This window comes from Rhinatrema bivittatum, chromosome 13 (genome assembly GCF_901001135.1).
Source record: "Rhinatrema bivittatum chromosome 13, aRhiBiv1.1, whole genome shotgun sequence".
Classification (NCBI taxonomy): Eukaryota; Metazoa; Chordata; class Amphibia; order Gymnophiona; family Rhinatrematidae; genus Rhinatrema; species Rhinatrema bivittatum.
In genome coordinates, this window is record NC_042627.1 from 43273192 (window position 1) to 43287598 (window position 14407).

The 14407-nt window shown below is 49.0% G+C and overlaps 1 protein-coding gene across 1 annotated transcript in view; it reads left to right on the forward strand.

Moving 5' to 3' along the window:
* Nucleotides 1-14407, forward strand: part of SLTM (SAFB like transcription modulator) — a 399249-nt gene that overhangs the window by 357101 nt on the left and 27741 nt on the right.

Consider the following 14407-nt stretch of genomic DNA (forward strand, 5'->3'; position numbering starts at 1 on the left):
AACGGTACATGTCACCCCATCTGCTTGGCTATAATGCATCGTGTGCAATGGACATTGCGTTCCCAGTGGTGTCGGGCATCACAGGACCTACATGCCCCCATTGTGATCACAGATGAGCTGTGATGTTTTCTTCACTGGTGGACCATCCCCAAGAACCTTCTATGGGGTTCCCCCGTGTGCGGCAACTCTGCCCCAGGTTTTGCTCACAGACGCTTCTCAGACAGGGTGGGGAGCACACGTCCTGGGGTATCGCATGCAGGGTTTCTGGTTGCCTAGGAAAAGAGGCTCTAAATCAACCTTCTGGAGCTCAGGGTGGTTCGATATGCCTTACTGGTTTTCCTGGAGCTGCTGATGAACAGTTATCCTGGTACACACAGACAAAGTGGCCATGTGGTACCTGAACAAGCAGTGTGGAATCGGGTCGTTCCCTCTCTGCCAAGAGGCAGTCTTGGTTTGGACATGGGCCATTGCCAACGGTATAACTCTCCAGCTGGTGTACCTTCCAGGGGTGGACAACACCCTGGCCAATGCTATGAGTTGGACATTCAGACCACACGAGTGGTCCCTCAAACAGGAGGTGGCAAAACGCCTCTTCAGCTTCTGGGGGACCCCGGATGTGGATCTATTTGCCTCTCGGGAGAACAGGAAAGTATGCCACTTTTGTTCCCTTGGCAGGAGGGGCAAAGGGTCGTTGGCCGGTGCGTTCTCGATTCACTGAAGGATGGGTTTACTCTACACCTACCCGCCCCTTCCCCCTTATCTCCAAGATACTTCAGAAGTTGCAGCAGGATCCAGGGCACAATGATCCTGATTGCTCCCTCGTGGCCCTGTCAGGTCTGGTACCTAACCCTTCAGGAACTTACGGTACTTCCCCCAATCCGACTGAGAATGGCACCAGACCTCATCACACAGGACCAGGGCAGACTCCATCATCCTAACCTCCAGTCTCTTGCCCTCACAGCATGGATGTTAACGGTTGAGGCCCTCTGCCTACAAGCAGCGGTGTCCCATGTTCTTCTGGAGTCTCTATCTTAAGTGGTTCTCCTGGTGTGAAAGTTGCAGTTTAGACCCCTTCACCTGCTCCCCCTCAGCTCTTCTGGACTACTTGTTCCTCTCTGAAACTGGCCTACAGGCCACCTCAGTGCCATAGGAGCATACCATTGGGATGTGGATGGTTCTGCTATCTCTTGCCATCCACTGGTGGGACGTTTCATGAAGGGTCTCCTTCAGCTAAAGCCTCCTACTCATCTCCCAACGGTTTCCTGGGATCTAAGCGTGGTTCTTTCACAGCTCATGAATCCCCTATTTGAGCTGTTACGCTCCCGTGACCTAAAATACCTTTCCTGGAAAGTACTTTTCGTTGTGTTCACGTTGGCTCACACAGTGAGTGAACTGCAGGCGTTGGTGTTGTACCCGCCTTACACGAAGGTCTTGCATGACAGGGTGATACTACGTAGACATCCCAAGTTCCTAACCAAGGTGGTTTGAGTTCCACCTCAACCAGTCCATCTTCTTACCGTCTTTTTCCCAAGGCCTCACGCTCATTGAGGTGAATGTGTCCTCCGTACCTTAGCCTGTAAGAGAGGGTGCTAACCTTCTTCCTAGAACGGATGGTGCCTCATCGGACCTCCACTTAACTATTCATTTCCTAGCGTGTAGCAGATGGACTCAAAACAAGTGGGTATAGTGTGCTCGTGCTAGCAGTTGGAGACGGATCTGACGTCAGCACGGGTACATATACCCCCACAGGAAGTGCAGCAATTCAGTAATTTCCGTCTCCAAAGCAGTTTGGAGCTACCTTATGCTCGCTGAGCGTTTTTCCAAACTATAACGACTAAATTCTTAGAAGAAATCCTACCTGAAGACGAGCCCCGCACTCCTGCGGTGATACCCTCGGGTCCCTCCCCCAGTTGAGTTTCCCGAGGTGATTTCCGTGGTCCCTCGGAGGTGAGTGCCTCGGTCCGGTGGCCGGATCGCGGCAGGGACCTAGCCCCCCCCCCGAGTGAGAAGGGCTCGGGCGCGGCTTAGAGGCAGCATTGGTCCCAGTGAGGACTTGGCCCCCAAGCGAGACGACGTTCGGGTGCGGCTTAGAGGCAGCGGGTGCACTTCCTCGAGCGCAGCGGTGACTGTAATCACCCTCTCCCCCCGCAGTCAGAGACCGCCCAGGTCGCAGCCGGGAAGCGCCGAAGACGAGGTAAGGCGTACATCTTTACTTACTGGTCTCCGAAGAGCGAGGATTAGCAGGGTCTGCCTACGTGGCAGCCCGCCAAGGAGGTCGCCATTTTGCCTGCTCGCCAGCCCTGGTTCGCCGCCTCGATCTAAGCGGGACGACAGGTGCATATGTTAGGCGCCCGAAACGATTTGGGCGCCCATCGCTGGTGATACGTGCATAGGCGCACGTTGATAGCATAGGCGCACGTTGATACGCGCACGTCCATAGACGCACGTTGATAAGCGCACACTTATAGGCGCTCAGACACGATGGAGCATATGAGAGCCCATGCGGCCGCAGATCCGGCACCTCCAGACTCAGGCATAAGAGCTCTAGGCCTCTGCTCAGCATGCCACCTCAGAGCCACACAGAGCGAGGAAACAGACTCCCTATGTGCCCAATGTGAAGAGGCCCTGGGAGTTCTAGGCCAGGGCCGGTCTCGGCCCAGTTTGACGGCCAGTTCCTCAGGGAACACCCCGAACCTAGCAGGCCGCGGTGAGCAGCCAGGGAACCCTACAGACCTGGTGCCCCTACGGCTAGAACCTGCTTCCCTCTCCTGGGTGGAGTTATTCAAGGGGATTCATGCCTTCGTCAAGATGCAGTCTAATCCCCGACCGGACCCATACATATCGGATGACCCTGCCCCGGGACCCTCAAGACCTACGCATGGCCACCCGGAAGCCCCACTTATGGGGACTCGGATTATTCTGAGGAAGATGGCGAGCCCCCCGAGGAGGGAGAACTCCCCTCGGGGATAGAACCATATCGAACCATGAGACGCTTCTTTCCTAAGGAGGATCTTCCAGACCTGGTCTCTCAATGCCTGTCGGAGCTGGCTATACCGGGCCAGGGCGCCCCAGGGGAACCCAGAATGAACCCCCTGCTAGAGGGCCTGCGTCCAACGGCTCACCATTTTCCCCTCCTACAAGCAGCACAGCAGTTAATCGATCTGGAGTGGAATGTGCCAGACACTTCCTTCAAAGGGGTCGGGCTTTGTCTAGCATGTACCCCCTACACCCGGCGACCAAGGAGCTGCTGGCGTGCCCGATGGTAGACGCCATAGTTAGCGCAATTGTGAAGCGCACCACCATTCCGGTGGAGGGAGGGGCGGCCCTCAAGGATGCACATGACCGGCGCATGGACGCCATTCTGAAACAAGCCTTTGAGGTGGCAGCCATGTCCCTACGAATCGCGACCTGCTGCACCGTGGTGACGCGCTCCTGCTTATCACAAGCCAGGAACAACACCCCGGGAGAAGAAATGGAATCAGCCCTCTCGTTCCTCACTGACGCTGCCTCCGACCTAGTTTTTACAGCAGCCAAAGGAGTATCATCCTCAGTGGCAGCCAGAAGACACCTTTGGCTACGTAATTGGTCGGCCGACTCCTCCTCCAAGACTCTCCTCACGAGAATGCCCTTTAAGGGGGATCCCTCTTGTTTGGCAGTGACCTCGAGAAATTGACTAATAAATGGGGCGCCTCTCCATTACCCCGTCTACCGGAAGACAGGTCCAGGAGGGCCCAGCACCCTTTTCCTAGACCATCCAGAGGTAGAAACACTCAGCGCTTCAACCCTTACAGGGCTCGCTACCAAGCACCTCGTTCTCAGGCCCAGGAACCAGTCCTTTCGGACTAAGCACAATAAGAGGAGAACCGGCTCGGGCTCTGGTCCCGGCCGCACCCCACAATGACAATCAGCCGACCCATCCAGGGGTAGCAGCCATAGGGGGCAGGCTAACCCTCTTCTACCTCAGGTGGGTCGAGATTACCTCGGACCAGTGGGTCCTCGCCATCATCCGAGAAGGGTATTACCTGGACTTTCTTCGGCTTCCGCCGGACAAGTTTGTGGAATCTCCTTGTTCAGCCCTCAAGAGGGGGTGGCACTAGAAGTTACCTTGCGGAGGCTCCTATCCCTAAAAGAAATAATCCCAGTGCCTGCATGGGAGGAAAATTCTGGGCATTATTCCATTTATTTCATAGTACCCAAGAAGGAGGGCACTTTCAGGCCCATCCTGGACCTCAAGTCAGTCAACCGACACCTACAGGTCCCCAGCTTTCGCATGGAAACCCTACGGTCTGTCAATGCAGTACAGCCAGGGGAGTTTCTCACACCCTAGATCTGTCGGAAGCCTACTTGCATATCCCAATCCATCGGGATCCTGAATCAACACTTCCAGTTCCGAGCGTTACCCTTTGGGTTAGCCACCGCGCCGCGAACCTTTACCAAGGTCATAGTAGTAGTGGCGGCATCACTCAGGAAGGAAGGAATCCTCGTCCATCCCTACCTGGATGATTGGCTGATCAGGGCAAAGTCCCCGGAGGAGAGCCACCAGGCAACCAACAGAGTTATAGCCCTTCTGGAAAGCCTAGGATGGGTAGTAAACTTGAACAAGAGTTCCCTACAGCCTTCTCAGTTGCTGGAATACCTAGGAGTCCGATTCGACGCCCAGGAAGACAAGGACAGTCTGACCGCCAAGAGGAGAGCAAAGCTCCGGAATCGTCTGCAGGCCCTGCTGAGCGCCACCCGGCCCACAGCTTGGGATTACCTACCGGCCTTATGGCATTCACACTGGAGGTGATACCATGAGTGCGGGCTCATATGAGACCATTACAACGCGTGCCCTCCTATCTCGGTGGAGCCCACGATCACAGAGCTACACCGTACACCTACCTCTACCAGCCAGAGTGCGGGATCAGATATGGTGGTGATTGCAGCCCGGCCACATGAGCCTGGGGTCAAGAATGTCCTCCCTAACCTGGACCCTGCTCACTACAGATGCCAGCCTGAACGGATGGGGAGCACACTGCGAAGAACTCACCGCCCAAGGGCGGTGGAACAGAGAAAAGTCGGGGTGGAACATCAACAGACTAGAGGCACGGGCAGTCAGGCTAGCGTGCCTGCGATTGCCCACAGACTTCGATACAGAGCGGTCAGAGTGATGTCTGACAACGCCACCATGGTGGCATACATCAACCGACAGGGCGGAACCAGAAGCCAACAGGTATCCCTAGAAATAGCCCCCCCTGATGACTTGGGGGGAAGCAAATCTCCAGGACATCTCCGCCGTCCACATCGCCGGGAAGGACAACACCACGGCAGACTTCCTCAGCAGAGAAAGCCTAAATCCAGGGGAATGGCAGCTGTCGCCCACAGCTTTCCAGATGATTGTGGATCGGTGGGGGACACCGGGCATGGACCTACTAGTGGACAGGTCCAACGCTCAAGTACCCAGATATTTCAGCCGCAGGCGGAATCCACTATCCCAGGGGATCGACGCCCTGGTACAGCCATGGCCTCTGGATCCTGCTGTATGCCTTTCCTCCATGGCCCCTGCTGGGCGCCATTATACACAAGATTCAGCGGCACAGAGGCCTAGTTCTTCTAGTGGCCCCGGACTGGCCAAGAAGACCCTGGTACGCAGACATGAGAAGACTAATGGCAGGGACTCCATTTCCCCTGCCTCCACACAGGGACCTGCTGCGGCAAGGTCCCATCCTCCACGAGGATCCAGCTCAATTCTCTTTTACGGTCTGGCCATTGAGAGGGCTAGACTGAAGAAAAGAGGATACTCGGGGCCGGTAATAGATACACTCCTCCGAGCACGCAAGTTCTCCACATCCCTAACTTATATAAGGATCTGGAGAGTATTTGAAGCCTGGTGCGAAACTCACAGCACCAATCCACATGCCGCTAAAATCCCTATCATTTTGGATTTCCTGCAAGATGGCCTTCAGAAGGTCTGTCCTACGTAGAAGTAGAAAAACCACCGCCTCTACGGGTCAAGGCTCACTCTACCAGAGCGCAAGCGGCCTCTTGGGTAGAAACTAGGATGCTGTCGCCTGCAGAAATATGTAGAGCGCCGACGTGGTCCTCCCTCCATACCTTCTCCAGATTCTATCGTCCGGACGTCCAGGCCAGGGAGGACACAGCATTTGTGAGGGCAATCCTGAACGGACCTCGGGCAGCCTCCCGCCCAGTCCGGGAGTAGCTTTTGTACATCCCACTTGTTTTGAGTCCATCTGCTACACGCTAGGAAATGTAGAGATTACTTACCTGATAATCTCGTTTTCCTTAGTATATGCAGATGGACCCAGCATCCCGCCCGGCTGCCGGCATACATGGGGATTCACCGACTCACGGTAAGCCATGTTTTTCTTATAATAGGCCATCCACCCTATCGGGTGTCGACGCCTTCCGGTTGAGAACACTGGCGGTCTCCAGCTACTATCAATTGGTCAGGGTAATCCTGTTCATTTAATCGATCGGTCAGCTGCAGCTTTTGCAAGGAAGATTACTGAATTGCTGCACTTCCTGTGGGGGTATATGTACCCGTGCTGACGTCAGATCTGTCTCCAACTGCTAGCACGAGCACACTATACCCACTTGTTTTGAGTCCATCTGCATACACTAAGGAAAACGAGATTATCAGGTAAGTAATCTCTACATTTCGTTCGACAAAAATAGGTTGTCGCTGTTTCCAAATAGGCGCTGGCCAACTGGTTGGCTGAGTGCATCGCTTTCTGCTACGTGCAGGCTGGGTTACAGCTTGATGGCCCTGTTCAGGCTCATTCTATCCGGGCCAAGTTAGTTTCGGTAGTGCATCTGTGAGTGGTTCCTATTCATGAAATCTGCAGAGCGGCACCATGGCGTTCACTCCATACCTTTGTCTCTGCTTGGAGAAGGACAGGCGGCAGGACTCCTGTTTTGGGCAATCCGTCCTACAGAACCTTTGTCAGTCATAACCCAACTCTCACAGAGGTTCCCCTCTTGTGTGACGGCCTGTTCCTCTGGTCTCCGCAGCTGCAGTTGTTCACGTTTGCACCTGTTTTTGCTGCTCATAGTCTGAGAGGTGTGAAGCTACTTATTCACCCAGTTGAGGACTACCATTCTGCTTGTCCTCGGAGAAAGAGTTGCTTACCAGCAACAGGTGTTCCCAAGGACAGCAGGATGTTAGTAGTCACAGAACCTGCCCGCCTCCCCGTAGAGTTGGGGTATTATTTTAGCGGGATTTTTTGGTTGCTCGCTGTCTTGCCCACTCTTTGTTATAAGACTGAAGAGGGACCCTGCGTGGGCACGTGGTTAGCGGCATGCTGGACATGCTGTCTGCCAGTCAAAGTTTCTAGAAACTGACAAAAGTTTTCCATGCTGGGCTCCATCTGTTGATGTCACCCAGTTGTGAGGACTAACATCCTGCTATCCTTGGAGAACACCTCTTACAGGTAAGCAACTCTGCTTTTCTTCTATAGAATTTTCTTATAAAAACTTCTGAAACAATACTTCAACAAAATCATTATCTCCAAAAGGAGCTTTCTCAAAAGATGGATTCTACTTGGAGAGAGTATTGTTTCAGAAGAAATTATTTTTATAAGAAACAATTCTATAGAAGAAATCATTAGAACGTATAATGTTCACAGTACTTTAAAAAATTTTTTTTTCAAAAAGCAAATTGTGGAACATATAGATAAAAGGCAGGTGTATTTAGATTTGGCATTATTTAGATGTCACCTTTTTTGGTTGACTTGTTTTTAGATTTGTGAAGGTAACATCTGAAACAAAATTGTATATATGTGCATATACTATATATATTTTCTGTGTAGATTATATGAATTTGCAAAACCAATCTTTGCAGAAATAAGTTGCAAGATAACATACCAGTTTACTATACATTTAAATTAGTATTTAATTTAGTTTCCAATGGCCCATACAGATAATGGTTTGTGCTGTATGATTTTGTTTTTTGGCAACTCCTTTGTTTAAAATCCTCCAGCTTCTGTTACTTAATTTAATAGCTGGTGTTGGTTATTATCATTGGTGGATTCTTTTCTTCATTGACAAGCAGGGCTGAATTATCCATGACACACAGGTGACATCTGGCGCCGAATGGAGCCATCTTGCTAGCTCAGTAAAGTTTAAATACTGAGCATTCATGGGAGGTCCTGTGCACATGCTGCCTCATGCACCCCTCGGTCGTTTGTCCAAGCTTCCACATGGACATGTATCCTGTTAGACTTTTCTGTCTTAATGGCTTTCTCGCTGCTTTGCTTTTTGCCTCACTCACACAGCACTTTTTATAGTGCTCTAAAAAAGGAAAAAAAGTAGTATCCATTCTCGGTGGTTTCAGATTGTGCCTGTGGCTGCAGGATGCTCATCATAGTCATACAAGTGCTTGAGATTGGATTATGACTGCAAATTATTGGGATTGTGGACAGATGACCATTAGAATCCAGTGGAACCCAGCATAGAACATGGTGGAGTCTTATCAGACTCCCTTTGTGCCAAGCAAGCAAAGGCTTCTTGAGCAGGGTTCCCCTACCTATGGTGCCAGATCCTGGATCTGCTGTACCTATGAGGGCGAGCAAGGCAAGGAATGGTGGAACCAGCGTGCTTCATGATGCACTCTGGAGCCTTGTCTCTGTCACGGGGCTCGACAGCAAAGAAGCACCCTCCGGCTTCATCAAAGCATTGGCAGAGTAAACCTTGATTCTGTCCATGCACTCTGCACCATCGATGGAGAGATCCATGGTGCAATCAGTGCCATTGAGGCACCAGTGGGGCTAGGAAAAGACTTTTTGCAAGTGCCCTCATATTTCCTGGCTCTAAAGATGCCTTTATCTCCATCTCACCTCTTCTACTCATACCCTAGATTCACCAAGGTCCTGTCCGTGGCATCAGTTGGGAGCACCCAGACTGGGTCCTTCCTACTGCATCTGGATGTACCAGACTTCTCTGCTCCATCGTTCTCTTGGTATCTGTGTCCATCTAATTGCAGGTAGCCCAGAGAAAATCACTACCTGGAGTTCAATGCATAACTAAGTTTTGCCATATTGGGTCAGACCAAAGGTCCATCAAGCCCAGCATCCTGTTTTCAACAGTGACCAGTCCAGGTCACAAATACCTGGCAGGATTCCTAAGTTTAATAGTCCCTGCTTCTTATCCCAGGGACATGCAATAGATTTCCCCCAAGTCCATCTTAATAGTGGTTTATGAACTTTCTTCTAGGAACTTGTCCAAACCTTGTTTTTTAACCCAGCTACAATAACAGCCTTTACCACATCCTCTGGCAATGATTTCCAGAGTTTAATTATGCATCTGAGTAAAAGTATTTACTCCTATTTGTCTTAAATGTATCACCTAGTAACTTCATTGCATGACCCCTAATCTTTGTACCTTTGTGAAAGTGTAAACAAGTGATTTGCATTTACCAGTTCCAATCTACTCATTATTTAATAGACTATTATTTTTTCCCTCAGTCATCTTTTCTCTAAAGAGAAGAGCCCTGACCTCTTTAGCCTTTCCTCATAGGGGCATCATTCTATTCCCTTTATCATTTTGGTCACCCTTCTCTGTACCATTTCTAATTCCACTATATCTTTTTTTAGAGCAATACAGAGGCATTGATATTCTGTTTTATTCTCCATTCCTTTCTTAATTCCTAGCATTCTGTTTGCTTTTTTGGCTGCCAATACACACTGGGCAGAAGTTTTCAACATGTCAATCATGATCCCTAGATCTTTTTCCTGGGTGGTGACTGCAATTGTGGAACCTTGCATTGTGTAAATATAATTTGGGGTCTTAATATAATCATCACTGTGCACTTGTCCACATGAATGCCATCTGCCATTTGGATACCCAGTCCTTGCAAAGTCCTCTTGCAGTTTCTTACAGTCCTTATTTTGCAAGGCAATGATCCTGTACTGGTCTCTGTTATCTCTTCTCCAACTTTGGCCCAGAGGACACAATTGTCTATGGGCCATATCTCACTTTCATTACCTCTTTGGTGGCCAGTAACGAGGGAACCATTCAACCACTGTTCAGGATGGGGAATTTATTCCCACAAGTGGGAGTGTCTTCCACTTCCATGCCACTATCATAATTGCCAGCCTTGGAAGTTTAGCCTGCCTCTGTTATTTAAATGGACCCCTCTGCAGGTTTGGCCAACAGGTGGGCAAATTTCCACAGCCAACATTCAGATGGGGCATGCTTGACTTAGATCTCCCTTGAGTTTTCCCCTCCAACATGACCAAGGTCTCTGCTCCAATCTGTGTTCTTCAGCTGGGTCATGGGTTAGCATTCCTCCATCCTTCAGGAGAAGGGGTCTACGGGGATTCCCTCAGACCCTTTACCTGATTTACCAGAGCATATGTACCAATAAGACCTCTCAAGCCAGATGTCTGGAAAAGTTGGGAAAGGCCACCTGAGTCAGTTTGGAGGGACAAGGACCTGCACACTGAGTTCTTCAGGTTGTATCAGTTTCTGGAAAACCCCCTCTGAGCCAGCAGTGATCTCAGTAATCACCCCCACCCTAGTAGCTAGAAAACTGGGTTTCAAGTACAGAGTACAACAGGTTCCTAGCTTTGGTGTAATCCAGCTGCCTCATTAATCAGTAGTGGTGGAATCTATTCTAAAGCTGTCTTAAATATCTTTTTCAGCACCTTCATGGGTATTCATCTCAAGTTTCTCTGTAAGAAGAGTGTCTTCCAGAGTTTGAATGCCCGCATTGTGGCCCATCAAGCCCCTTGTGGAATCCCTAGACAAGGGAGCAAGAGGGTTATCACAAGGCTTTCTTGGACACACAAGAGTGTAAAAGGCACCTTTATCCAGTTTGTCTTCTGACACATCAGCTAGATGTTCTGCAGCAGCCATTGGGGCACATAATTAGCCTGGTTAAGAACAAGCAGGCTGTGGGAAGATGTGCATAAGTTAACAAACATCCAATGCTCTGGTGACAGTTTCTATGACTTTGTCCCCAAAGAGACTATCTTTAAAATTAAAGCACAGCAGGTAGCTATCCAATTCATTTGGTGGGGCAGGGAACACTGACCAGCCCTTTGCCTTCAGGCATCCTTAATTCTAAACGGCTCTTTTTTCAGAGATACGCTTGAAAATGACGGAAGGAGTATTGCACTCCGCTTGCACTACCACAACAGCTTCAAGCTAAAGGATACACATGAGAGGTGTCAGCCTAAGATGTCATGGTAGTTTTAACTTAGACTGAAGTCTAGTTTTTTATGCACCTTAGATCTCAGACCTCCTTTTCTCCAGTAGTGGGGGAAGATCCAGCTGTTCCTCAACAAATGGAGGAAAATAAAGGCATTTGATCCTCAAGATTGTGGAGTCTGGTTACAGTTTGCACATCTTCTGACTCACCACTAAAGTTTGACCTTAAATCCGGATCTCTCACTTGACCCAATTTTGTCTTGTGGTAGTCATTCCTTAGTCAGAGGGCGATAGAACCTGTCCCTTCTGAAGAACCTGGCAAGGATTTCTATTTCTGCTATTTTTTTTTAATCCAAGAAGTCAGATTGAGACCTATCTTGGATTTATGAGGACAGAAGAAGGGGGTTTTTATGGGAGAAGTTCAACTGGAACACCCTCCACACCAACCTACATTTCATCCATGCAGAAGACTAGATGTGTACCCTAGATTTAAAGAATGCTCATGCTCACATTCTTATCCACCCTGCTAACTGGATATACCTCAGGTTTGCAGTCTAGGCACATGCTGTCAGTACAAGGTTCTGCCTTTGAGCTTCTTGGTGGGCCCAAGGGTCTTCATTGAAATGCTTGATACTGGTGGTGACCTGTGTCAGAGGGATGTCTCTTGCCATACCTAAGACAACTGGCTCATGATGGAACAGTCTCAAATGGGTGTACTAAACACCTTGGAGAATCATACAGTTCCTTCAGTTCCTAGATATTATAGTCAATTTCACCAAATAATTCTTTGGGTGGGATTTAAGTTTTAAGGTCATCAAGACTTGAATAGATTTGCTGGTGGAGAGAGCATTCCTCCTGTTGGAAAGAGCAACCTTCTTTTGGACCTTGGTCGAGAACTTAATGCAGCAAGACCATCACGATGGAGGCAATCCTGGTTGTTCTGTCACATGGTTGTAGCAGTGTATGAAGTTCCCATGATTCACCTAAACATGAGAACTCTTCAGTGGGACCTCCAACCTCAGTAAGATCAGCCATGTCAACTCCTGTCACATCAAATAACAGTAATCTGAGAGAGAGAAAAATCTCTTCATTGGTGGCTGAATCTGCTAGTCCCAGAAGTGAGCACCCTTCTTAATCTGGTAACAGATTTGTTGACCAGAGGGTTGGGGTGCACATACAGGTTCCTCCTGACTCAGGGAACATGGCAATTAAACCTTCCCCCCCCCCCCCCCCCCCCCCGCAGATTACTCTCTTAGAGCTAAGCGTGTTCGTGCATCTTCAGGAAAACAGAATTCTGATCCAAACCAAGAATCTAGCTATGTTCTATGTAAACAATCGGACACCCAGTCCTGCACTGTATGCTAGGAATCTCAGTGTTGGGAGTGGCGCTCTCACAGAATTTCTCTTCAATTTACCTTCTTGGAATCTAACACATTGGTGGATTAAGCAGGGTCGATTAAACCACACGAATGGTCTTTGGATCAAGGAATTGAAAACAGGCTTTCTGATCTTGGGAGGGTTCAAATGTCAATTTCTTTGCATCAGAAAATGGGAAAGTCAAAATTTTCCTCCCTTCAAAGGAAATTCAGGTCCATTCACTCTGCTTTTCTGCTGCAGTGAGATGCAGATATGCATATCCAGCACTTCACTAATGAAAATGGTGCTGAAGAACCGGGTACCCCTTAACCTTATTGCCCAAGCATGGCCCAGACAAGTGTAGTACTAATGCAGGAGTGTCATGTATGTCATCCAAACATTCGCTTCATCCAGTTGACAGAATCGATGTTAAGCGCTCAGTAATTTGCTTGTCACTGTCCAAAGATGTGGAGGGTATGTTGATTTTAGCAAGAAAGCCATCCACCGGAAGGGTGCATAGATTTAAATGGAAGAGTTTCTCATCTTGGTGCCAGGCAGGTACTGTGGACCCTTTTGCCTGTAATCCTAAGGATCAGGTTCAATACGTGTTCTCCCTTTCTGCATCAGGTCTCAGTATATCATTGAAAGTGCCATAGCGGCACACCACCCTCAAGTACAGGGTAAACTGATAATCACTTCATGCTTTGGTATCAAAATTAATGAAGGGTTTATGGCCCATGAAGACTCCAGTTTCAAAACCACTTGTACATTGGGATCTCAATGTCATCTTAGTACAACTGATGAAGCCTCCTTATGAGTCACTGGAGTCTGCCTCATTGAAGTTTCATGTGGAAAGTGGTGGTATTGGTCACTATCATTTCAGCTAGAAGAGCATGTGAACGTCAGGCATTTGTCTTGTACTCTTTACCTCCAGTTCTCTACAACACAGTGGTGCTCCGCACACATCCTAATTTTCTACCTAAAGTGGTTTCTGCTTTTCACTTGAATCAAGCTGTTTTGTCCGTGTCCTTTCCAGGACCACATGCACACAAAGGGGAGAGCTCTTAATTTATTGGATTACAAAAGGGCCCTAGTCTTTTACCTGAAGAAATTCGACTATATCATCGTGTCTTTCAACTGTATCATGTGACCTCAACAGAATGGTTGTAGTATTTGCCAAACATACTTTGTCCAACTGGTTAGTGGACTGCATTGCGCATTGTTGGCTGGCCTTTACACTGCAAACTGTCAAGGCTCAAGTGAGAACTATTGCTGCTTCAGTTGCTCACAAAGAGCTGTTTCCACTGAAGAAATCTTCAAAGCTGCAACTTGGTTGGTTGTCTGTTCATGCTTTCACATCCCACTACTGCTTGGGCAATCTGTCAAGAAGTGATTTAACTTTGGGGAAAGCAGTTTTGCGCAGCCTGTTCACCCAGTAGTCCACACTCCATTGGGGAGCCAGGTTGCTTAAATAGTAAGTGCTGTGCTACAGAACCCGCGGATTGGGACTCCCCAAGTGTCATGGCTATTTCAGCCCTGCTTGTCGATGGAGAAAGTGAGTTTGCGTACCGTAAACAGAGGTCTCCATTAGCCATGCTTAATACCTGCCCACCTCCTTGGAGAGTCTGCTACTTAGCTAAAGCTAAGCTCTGTAAAGGACTGATGGACTTATAAGGCAGCATGTGAATGGGAACTCCCCGCGCATGCTCAGTAATAACTTCACTGAGCTAGCGAGATGGGTCCATTTGGCACAGTTGGATGATATAGCTCATGTCATGGGTAATTCATCTTGCTGTCTATGGAGGATTCCATTTACGGTAAGCAAACTCACTTTATTGCCATGTTCGGTTTTCTGGACTCAATTGATAAGCAATGTGAAAAGCATGCAGCACTTAAACCTAAT